Raw genomic sequence first — 11,635 nt, 5'->3', positions numbered from 1 at the left:
AAGTTTTGGTATTAAAGTACTAATCCTCATGGTTTTATTTTCTTTATTATGGAACTCTACATGCCTTTCATTCCTTTAATTTTTCTTCGAGATAATATATTTTATCTTTGTTGTGTTTATCATCAACCAAACAATCTAGCATAATATTTTTGAGGATATCGAGTTGATTCTGTTTCTCTTCAACTTCTATTCTTTTCTTCATAAGTTTTTTGAAATTGAAGTCTTCAATTTCCATATCACGTTCATCCTTTATAAACTCAGATACGTTGAAAAGTCTGCTGAATTCTCTGCTTTTGCAAATGAGAATATGTTGGGCTTCCATCAATTTCTTTAACTATGACGTCTTCTTTGTTAAAGAATAAGTCTTTTGGTACCTTTAATGTCACAGTGCTTTTGAATCGTCCGGCTCTCTAATTACGTGTTGTGTAGATTTGGATCTTGTTGAATGTTAAGTCCCGCTTCTAGAATTTCCTTTAGCATTTTTTTTTACATAAGCTGTAATTTTCATACGCCATTATCTGCAATATACATAATAAAATGAAGTCAATAAATAATTGTAAATAATAGAGAAGAGGAAGAAAGTAGGCTATCTGGTTTTTGGATATGTGTAGTTAAATTGTTTTTTTTAGGTTAATAGATTATGTTTTACTAAGTGATTGGAAGTTCACTTTTTGTAGGTTTTTAGTTTGTATATCTCTTAAATTTTGATATTTTGGAACATCGAGGTTCTCCTTTTTCGCAACCTCCACTTTATTAGGAGCATGGATTATGACACGTGTCGAGTATTTTGAAATTTGGTTTTTGAGTTTTATGGTGTGTGCACGTGCAAAACGTGTGAGGGGTAATTGTTGCATTTTGAAAGGGCATAACACCAGACACACCACAATAGATGGTCAAACTTGGTAAATGAATCGTTAACTAACGATAGGGTTACCTAAAGCTAAGAAACGTAAAACTTTGGGTCCAATGCAAATACCCATATTATTGGGACGATCTAAAGCTAAAACACCTTATTTTAAATTAGATATATATTTTTTAATTAGGTATAAGCTATTGGGTTTAGAAACCCATAAGTATACTATTACTGTTGGGCCTGGGCCGAACAAATTGCGGGTATTGAATCTAAAATTCAATTCAAATTTGAATTGATATCTTTTTTTCCCACGCAACTTCCTTTCAACTAATTTTTTTTTTTCCGATAAACTCCTTTCAAGATATCTACAAAAACAGTCAAGTCTCTTTTCTTGTCCTTTTATATAGAAGTTCTTTGTAGTCTTGATTGTGTAATCCTACCTAGTTGCTAGGTCAAGTAAGAGGTATATTTACAGAGTAGAAAAGACTCTTAAGTATTTATTTGATCTCATATAAATTCATGTGATGTTGTAGTGGTATTTGATTTATTGAGTTTTAATTGTGCTTTATGTTGCGTTATGTCTATTTCTATTTAGCAAGGAAGGCCTGACTGGGTTGGTCGAATACAATGAGAAGAAAATGTTTGAGATCAAACTCAAGGAAATGAAATCTACATTGACCACCCAGATAGCAAAGGAGACTGACATATCTGAAGTCATTGACACTATGAAGCAACGTGTTAAGGATGCTAAAAGCCACCGACGTTGAGGTCGTACGCATTCTATGGGATGTAATTATGGATGTTGTTCAGTGGTCAGGGAAAAATCAGTAGCAAAATGCCAATGCTGCATTGCGCCAGGTTTGTGCTTTACCATTTCATTAGTTTTTCTGAGAGGTGGTAAAAAGCTAATGAAACCATTTGTGAGGTGTCAGTTTCGAATGTTACCTATTTTTATTTTTTTTTGCTGATGATATAACTATGCGAGCTGTTTCCATTTTCTGTGTTGTGATTCCTCTGAGTATTGTTTGAACTGTGTAGCTCGATCTATACTTGAGAGAGTGAGTGTGTTCCTTTACAAATTTACCTAGCAGTGTTCGAAGAGAGTTCTTGCTTTCTGTTGAGAAAGGGTTGCCGTTAGGGAGTGGTTTGGGTTCGAGTGTGGTGAGTCTTTGCCGTTGTACCGGTATGATTGATCAATGAGATTTTTGGTGGGAGAGTTTTTGGAAGGAGAGTGGTTTGGGGTCGAGTGTGGCGAGTGTTGTTGCTGCAGCTGTAGCCATTAATGAGATTTTTGGTGGAAGAGTGGTTTGGGGTTTAGTGGGGTGAGTCTTTCTGCCGCTATACCAGAAATGCGGAATGAGATTTTGGTTGTAGAGTGGTTTGGGGTCGAAGTGTTGCGAGTCTTTGCTGCTGCAGCAGTATGTAGTTGTTAATGAGATTTTTGGTGGGAGGTTAAACTGTTCTCGATCTTGTTCATGGTGGGTTGGATTAGGCGAAGGTTTGGGGTTATCATGCGGATAATGTTTGCATTTTTAATTCCATTATCTGTAAAACTGTCATGCTACCAATACATACATAAAACTGGCAATTATGTATCTATGATTGTAAAGACCGACTTAGGTGGTCATACATATGGGGGTAGGCTAACACGGGATGAGCAAAAGGTTTTGTTTCAGATGACCTTAGGTGGATTCAAGCCAAAACAGGTTCTTAATGTCATCAAAAGAAAATTCTGAACGACTCTGTATATGTCCTAAAATAAATATTTCATTAAGTTATGATGAACTATAGATAATTCAAATTGAAAAAACAAAAATATAAATTTGATGGATCATCCAATATATAATTCAGCTTGAAAAACACTACGTTAATCCTCATCCAAATCTGATGAATTATTTGGGATGCTTAGGTAGTTCATATCCCAATTTGGTCCTCCTATAAGCAATGCTTCATTTATTGACTTCAAATAGGCATTTTCTTTTCTCAAGTTTTCAATATCTTGATGAAGTTGTTTTTCTCTAGTATTTGCTTCATGCAGCTCTTCACGTTTAGTAATGACTTCTTTGTGGTTGACGTCTAAAACCTCAAATTTGTATATCTGTTGTAGAAAGCGGATAGCGTTTCCTGCCGCCGCATTTTCTGAGTCCACTTTCTTAGTTTGATACGTCCCCGGAAATGATTGGCTTATAGGATAATTTGGATTTTTGAAGATTTCTCTCATTATCGGCAAATCTATTATGACATCTGCAGCGTATCGGTTGTTTTCAATCTTTGATATGTAAACTGGTTCTCCCTGAATTTTTTCCTTGATTAGAATTTCTCTCAACGCTGTCTTGAGTGAAATTTTGTGTTTGGTTTCATACTCCATGAGCTGCATTTTAAAAATTACATTAGTTTATATAGTATACATGTTTTGTAGGCTTTGTAGGAGGATACCAAATGTGTGTCAAAGTGGGCTATAGTGAATAAGTGCAGGTATATATATACAACTAAACTTGGTTCCAGCATTACATAATTTTGATATAAAAACATGCATTTTCTTATACTCTAGTTACATATATATACTATACCGTACCTTATACACACACACCTTTCCCCTTTAAAATAAATTTTTAATCATATAGATGATTTGAAAGTTGATATGTTCTCCTTTGGTCTGCTCTTATATTTCATATAATTTCATCAATAATTGTCGTGTTGTCTCTCCTAATAATTTCATCAATAATAGCTTCAACTCGAGACTTGTCTCTCCCACAGTCCCACTAATTTCACAATATTGAGAAGAATTATAAAGAGGAGGGGTAAGAGGGGTTCCAAGAACAGTTAATAGTGAGTGGTTGTTACACTAATACAGGTCTTAAGTTCAATATAGTTCAATATAATTTTGAATTAAAAGACGGTAATATCTCATGTGTTTAAACTTTAATATTATCATCAGTTGAATCATAAAAGAGAAATCAACAAAATTATTAAATAAGATACTGGAAAAGAAATTGTTTACCTTATCCATTTTTGTTAACTCTTTTTGAAGCCTTGATTGAATATCTTCTATTGCATGCAATGAAAAAAAAAAAAAAAAAAACTCAGTTATATATGTAAAACTAATGTAAATCAGACTAAAAGAAAAAACTGAAAGTTTACCTTTGTTTTTTGTTTTTTGTTAGTAGGATCATGAGTTTTTTTTATATATATAGGTTTGTTTAGGTTTTATTATGTCATTAGAAGTTTAGTATTAATAGGATTCTTATTAGATATGTTTGTTTAGGAAGTTAAGTATAAATAGGATTCTTTTGTTAGAAGAAGTCGTTATGTAGGATTATTACAACTTGTTAACTATATATTATAACTTGGGTGCGTAAATTTGTAGCAGACGCCTGCTGGGCAGTCAGGGTCTGGAAGTCCTAGGTCTCTGTTTGAAGATCAAGTGATTGTTACTTTCACTTTAATTACCTTTTTAGCTTGTCGTTCTGTGTGAACGGAAGTCCTAAATTTATTTTCTTAGGCACTTGTTGTCCTTGTACATGATATGGGTCCAAACTGGGAGCTTGTCAGTGATGCCATCAGCAGTACTCTGCAATATTGCACACTTTTCAAACTTCTCAGGATGCTCCAATGGATATTGCAGTCTCTTTAAGTTCCCTCTTAACGTTCCCAATTTCCGCTGTATCCTTGTAGGTTACGTTAGGCACTTCAACAACCGCCTCTCGCGTGCAGAGAAGCGAGAGGGATTGATGGTTCCAAGGGCGGTTGTAAAGTGCTGATTTGTAATGACCATAGAATTAAGTATCTCGACATCTATAGATTCATCTTCCAAATCAATATCCTTAATACCAAGTGTAGTAAATGCTTCATGCTTCAAGACTATATCTCTTTGAAACTCCTGAATAATAAAAAAAAAACATCCAAGTGATCCATAAATTGTGTAGAAGAAATATGTTTATATATGTATTACTACCTTGCCTGATCGAGTTGACCTGTAGAGTTTTTCAATTTGTTGATGTCTTTGAAGCTCGACCTCATCAATGACCACCACGTCTGAATGTTCGTATCCAGTCCCACTAAACTGCTTTATTACCTCATGTTGTTGTTTCGCGACTTGTTCTTTGAACTTGTTTGCTTGTTTTCTAAATGCGTCCATTTCAAATTTTTCTAAATGCGTATCCTTGTAGGTTACGTTAGGCACTTCAACAACCGCCTCACAAGCAGAAAGCAGAGAGGGAGTGAGAAATTTCAAGTGAGAACTTTCGTCTTGACACAATCCAGTCTCAATTTGAGGCATATGAGACTGCAAATAATTTTTTTTGCTAAAGTGGTAATTGAAAACTATAAAGCAGGGGACATTGTTTGGTGCCATGATTACCATCTCATGTTTCTTCCTGAATACCTGAAGAAGCACAACAGTGAAATGAAAGTTGGTTGGTTTCTTCACACTTCGTTTCCTTCTTGAAGTCTATATAATACAAGATCGAAAAGAGCTGCTTTATGCTGTTCTCCACGCTGATTTGGTTGGGTAAGTCATGATTTTTTTTTCACACGAACTTCAAAGTTTGTTAAACCTTGTTTGTACTATTTAATTTAATGTACCCTGTTTGGTATATTCAACGACAATGCTCTAATTTTGATTAGAAATGCCTTTGCATGGATAAACTTTTTGTTCCAAGTGAGAAGTGTCCACTTGGCATAGATATGTGCATATATAGCAGATTGCATCTCATTTTATGTGTTCATATATAGATATAATATGTAAAATCTCTATAAACTTTATAGAGATAATTTGTCCCCATATCCAAAGTTGTATCCTTAAATAACTATTGAAAAGTTCAGTATATTAAACTATGCAATGCTTGGTTTTCTAATATATAGTTATATTGGCAGAAGGCCCTTAACGTAGAGTTCCTTGCTCTAATTTTCACTGCATCTCATGCTTCCATTTAGATCTATTCTTCATAATGTGAGTTCTGTGGATGAATGTGTTACTCTATCTAGTTTCCTTATACTCAAGCTTGTAGGGCATCAATGATTCTAACTCATAAATATTATTCCAGCTTCGGACATATGATTATGGAAGACACTTTGTAAGTGCTTGTAATCGTATTCTTGGGCTTGAAGGCACACCGAAGGAGTAGACGATTGTGGGAAACCCGACTTCGGGTGGCAGCAGTGAAGTTCAGTATACATCTTTCCTCGATTGTTTATGATTCTTATGATCAAATTTCTTTTTAATAGCCGTTCTACTTATAAAAGAACTAACATGTTTCAAGAATTTCAAATGGTATATGGAATATCTACTTATTTATTCCCAGCTCTTATTTTCCTTGGTTGTTTTGCTTTTGTTCTTCGGGTTTCTGTTGGGATAGATCCCGATCGATTCATTAAACGTATTGAACTTCCGAGGAGGTCCAAAAGCGATCGATTGTCCGATAAGTGAACTTTCTCGCGTAAAAGCTAGGGATTTCACTCTCAATGTATTGTAGTATAAATAGAAAATATATGTCTGCTAATAATAATTTATTACTCAGTCAAGTTTCTGTTTTGCACATTTGATAAGATTATCAAACTCGTAAGAAACATCATCAAATTTTCTGTCAGTTCGCTCATTGTATTAGTATCTCGACATCTATAGATTCATCTTCCAAATCAATATCCTTAATACCAAGTGTAGTAAATGCTTTAGTAGCTCGCACTATATCTCTTTGAAACTCCTGAATAATAAAAAAAAAACATCCAAGTGATCCATAAATTGTGTAGAAGAAATATGTTTATATATGTATTACTACCTTGCCTGATCGAGTTGACCTCTAGAGTTTTTCAATTTGTTGATGTCTTTGAAGCTCGACCTCATCAATGACCACCACGTCTGAATGTTCGTATCCAGTCCCACTAAACTGCTTTATTACCTCTTGTTGTTGTTTCGCGACTTGTTCTTTTTGCTTGTTTTCTAAATGCGTCCATTTCAAATTTTTCTAAATGCGTGTCCTTGTAGGTTACGTTAGGCACTTCAACAACCGTCTCGCGCAGAGCAGAGGGAGTGAGAAATTTCAAGTGAGAACTTTCGTCTTGACACAATCCAGTCTCAATTTGAGGCATATGAGACTGCAAATAAATTTTTTGCTAAAGTGGTAATTGAAAACTATAAAGCAGGGGACATTGTTTGGTGCCATGATTACCATCTCATGTTTCTTCCTGAATACCTGAAGAAGCACAACAGTGAAATGAAAGTTGGTTGGTTTCTTCACACTTCGTTTCCTTCTTCAGAAGTCTATATAATACTTACGATCGAAAAGAGCTGCTTTATGCTGTTCTCCACGCTGATTTGGTTGGGTAAGTCATGATTTTTTTTTTCACACGAACTTCAAAGTTTGTTAAACCTTGTTTGTACTGTTTAATTTAATGTACCCTGTTTGGTATATTCAACGACAATGCTCTAATTTTGATTAGAAATGCCTTTGCATGGATAAACTTTTTGTTCCAAGTGAGAAGTGTCCACTTGGCATAGATATGGGCATATATAGCAGATGGCATCTCATTTTATGTGTTCATATATAGATATAATATTTAAAATATCTATAAACTTTATAGAGATAATTTGTCCCCATATCCAAAGTTGTATCCTTAAATAGCTACTGAAAAGTTCAGTATATTAAACTATGCAATGCTTGGTTTTCTAATATATAGTTATATTGGCAGAAGGCCCTTAACGTAGAGTTCCTTGCTCTAATTTTCACTGCATCTCATGCTTCCATTTAGATCTATTCTTCATAATGTGAGTTCTGTGGATGAATGTGTTACTCTATCTAGTTTCCTTATACTCAAGCTTGTAGGGCATCAATGATTCTAACTCATAAATATTATTCCAGCTTCGGACATATGATTATGCAAGACACTTTGTAAGTGCTTGTAATCGTATTCTTGGGCTTGAAGGCACACCTGAAGGAGTAGACGATTGTGGGAAACCGGCTTCGGGTGGCAGCAAGAAGTTCGGTATACATCTTTCCTCGATTGTTTATGATTCTTATGATCAAATTTCTTTTTAATAGCCGTTCTACTTATAAAAGAACTAACATGTTTCAAGAATTTCAAATGGTATATGGAATATCTACTTATTTATTACCAGCTCTTATTTTCCTTGGTTGTTTTGCTTTTGTTCTTCGGTTTCTGTTGGGATAGATCCCGATCGATCGATTCAAAGCGTATTGCACTTCCAGGAGGTCCAAAAGCGCATCGATTGTCCGATAAGTGAACTTTTCGCGAAAAGCTGGGATTTCACTCTCAATGTATGGTAGTATAAATAGAAAATATATGTCTGCTAATAATAATTTATTACTCAGTCAAGTTTCTGTTTTGCACATTTGATAAGATTATCAAACTCGTAAGAAACATCATCAAATTTTCTGTCAGTTTGCTCATTGTATAAGTATCTCGACATCTATAGATTCATCTTCCAAATCAATATCCTTAATACCAAGTGTATCTATAGATTCTAGTACATATGAATCAGTTTGAACTTCTAAAAGTTAGGCAAGAAAACAATATAAAAAAAAAAGTTAATACGGAATATGTAATAAAATATACCTGACATGCTGCTCTGAAAGTTGGATAAACTTTTCCATTAATAGTTTTAATATCTTCATAAGACAAAAGACCTTTGACGATATTCAGCAACAGCCGCAGATAAAATCTCTCTCCTGAAGTAGGATGTGCATAGTAGACACGTCCAATTTTCTTTCCATTTTTTCTTGGCTTCCACTTTCTTTCCTTCTTATCCCATACAAATTTAGTAGGAAAATCGACATACGTAAGACCCCTAGCTAATTCTGGATACTCAATATTTGCTTTAAACCACTCTGTGAACTTGGTTTTTGATGAAGATTTCCTGTTTACTACATCTCTTGCATCATCTTTCTCACTATAATAAACCAAATGCTCACCTTCAAGATGGAATGGTAACCTTTCAACGCCTGGTCTTCTGTACTGAATATCAAATTTCAATAGTCTCCAAACCGCCGGAAGCGGATAAGAATCGGCAGCCTAAGAAATTTGCAACTTCATCAACGTCCTTTACTATTTGATGAGTACTATCTTTGTCTATAACCATGTTTTCAACAATAATTGCAGTATCTCTGTCCCTTCCCTTGTTAATGTATTTGAAAGGGTATTTGATTGATCTTCCTTTGTTGCAGTGTTCCACATTAATATGAGCTTGGTACTTAACTATCAAATCAACATTGTGTGGAACAACCCATCTGTTATCAACTTCTATATTCTTCTTCATTCCCTTTCGATTGTTATTTTAGCCTCTGTAAAGAACTGTGGAAGTCATTGTCGCCAATAGTTGTTTCTTCACTAAACGGTCTTGGATAGAACTTAGTACACTTTTTCTCATTCATGCAAGGGGAATCTAAGTTTTCTATTCCACATGGCCCATGTATCATGAATTCTAACACTGAATCATAGGCAATTTTGTCACCAATTGGGTCAGGTAACTCTGCTGATATGAGCTTGTTTATTAGTGAAGGAGTAGTAGGCTTCGAAGCGTTGTCCAGAAAAAGTAAAATGTGAGCGTGCGGTAAACCTCTCTTTTGGAATTCAATAGTGTATAATGCTGCAAAACATTAACAAAACCCGTATTTATTAATATTTTCATAAAATATTATGAATTTTTAAATTAATTAAAACAGTATTGTATATAGGTTACCTGCCCAAGCCTTCCCAAATTTCTTGCGCTTTTGTAAATCAGTCATCAGTTCGTGCAATTTCATCTCAAAAACTCTTGCAACAATATCGGGAAAGTCTTCTGGTTTATAACTAGGAGCTATCATGTCAATACATCTCTGGATTTCTGGCCATTTAGGGTTGCATGTAAAAGTAATGAAGAGATCTGGGGAACCTGTGTGCTTGCATATTGCAATGGCATCTTGATAGTTCTGTACCATGTACCGCTGGACCACTGCGGAAAGATGAAGGAAGAACTAACCGTTTGCCTATGATACCAGGGCCTCGTGTCACCAAAGAACAACCTGCATCTACTAATCCTTGATACAATTTCGCCCCGAATCGTTTGTTGATTATTTCAACCCAATCCATTCTATTTTGTTCAACACCGTGTATAAGCATCTACACAAAGTTTCTTTGTCTCAATTTTTTCCCCTAACTATAGTCCGCCTTCATTTGAAGTTGTAATCTAAAAGCATAGAATTCTCTCATGCTAATATTTTTTTTTTTTTCCAACATCTTTGTATTGTTTCTATATGGAATGTCAAGTCTCAGATCCATCTTGACAATGATGGGGAACAAAAGTGGATCTTGATTGCCATGAAACTTGGAAGCAATTCGTTGATTCTCTTCAAGCCAAATCCTTTCTTGTCCACAATAACATCTCTGTGCTCGTTAAATTCATCACCATTGCCAATGATTAGACCAGCTATCTCTTTTGATGATGGCAAATTATAAAGTCTTCCATCTTTCTGTCTTCTATTAATCAATTGTATGCTGATGTCGGCCACATGATATTCTTTAAATCTATCCCTTGCCATTCTATAAGTCTTGGTGAGTTCGTTGGTAACATTCAACATATTTATCAATCCTTCAACAATGCTAGAATCTAAAGCATATTTTGGATTCCTCTTAACAATTTTCTTACTAAGAGAGTTCAACCTGTGGGTGACTTCATTTTCAGTATCATGTATGTACAACTGTGCAAACTTTGGACGTACTCCTTCAGCTGGAAGCAATGTTCCAATTTTGTGGTGATTTTGCCCTTTTATTTTATAAACAAAGGGTGCCTTTCCATCATTAATCGAGCTCGAACTTGTCCACCGGTAGATGTGAACGCTTGAACATTGAGTTGTAAATGCCGATGTTTTCCATGTAATTTAACGATTTTGACCCTCCATTGCAATCCAAAAGATTCTTCAAAAATTCTCGAGTATCTTTTAGAAGAGGCAATTGAACCTTTCCATTCTCGACAACATATTGAGAATTTAGGATTAATAGGTTTTTGCTCTTATCATTCCTTTCTTCGCATTGCGGATAATAGCTCCTCAAGATGAGAACATATGGATGTTGGACATCCAAAATCCAAAGGCTCAAAACAACTTCCTGCAAGGCAAAAAGTTAATAAAAATTAAATAATTTAATTATAATAAGAATATAAAACATTACTATAAGAAAATTACTTTTATGTGAGACATCTATTCCACATGAAATGGAAACTTGGGTTTCATTGTCCACTTCAATGTCGGAATCTGATCCACTCATTTGTGATAGGTAATCATCATCACTTTCATCGTCAATGTAATTATCGTTTCCAATGCTCTTCAAATTCAGCATCTCTTTTCGTTTAGCTCTATTTATTTTAGCTTCTTCTTCACTTGTTCTGGGCATAGATACTGTTTAAAAAATAATAATATGTCATTTAATAAAGTATTTGATGCTATAAGAACAATAAATTGAATACATAAGAACAAAATATTTACCAAAACGTTTCATTCTACTAAGACGAGTAGATTTATAACTTCTCTTATGTGTTTTCCTCCTCTGTTTTCTTTTGATTGGGGTAGACTTTGTAGTTGTTGTTTTTCTAACTGATACTTGATGCTAACCTGCAATTTAAGAGTAACATTAGTATGATAAATATATAAAGTACTTGTCAGAATCGTTGTAAGTTAAGACATACTTTCTTGTGAAGGAACAATGTCACCAGAAGTTTCTTCCATATTATTAGGCTTGGTCTTCTTTGGAGAAATTTGAATCTCTACTTGAATTTCATCCGAATCATTCTCT

This window comes from Coptis chinensis, chromosome 4 (assembly GCF_015680905.1).
Source record: "Coptis chinensis isolate HL-2020 chromosome 4, ASM1568090v1, whole genome shotgun sequence".
In the NCBI taxonomy this organism is placed as follows: domain Eukaryota; kingdom Viridiplantae; phylum Streptophyta; class Magnoliopsida; order Ranunculales; family Ranunculaceae; genus Coptis; species Coptis chinensis.
Note: the sequence above shows the minus strand (reverse complement) of the source record.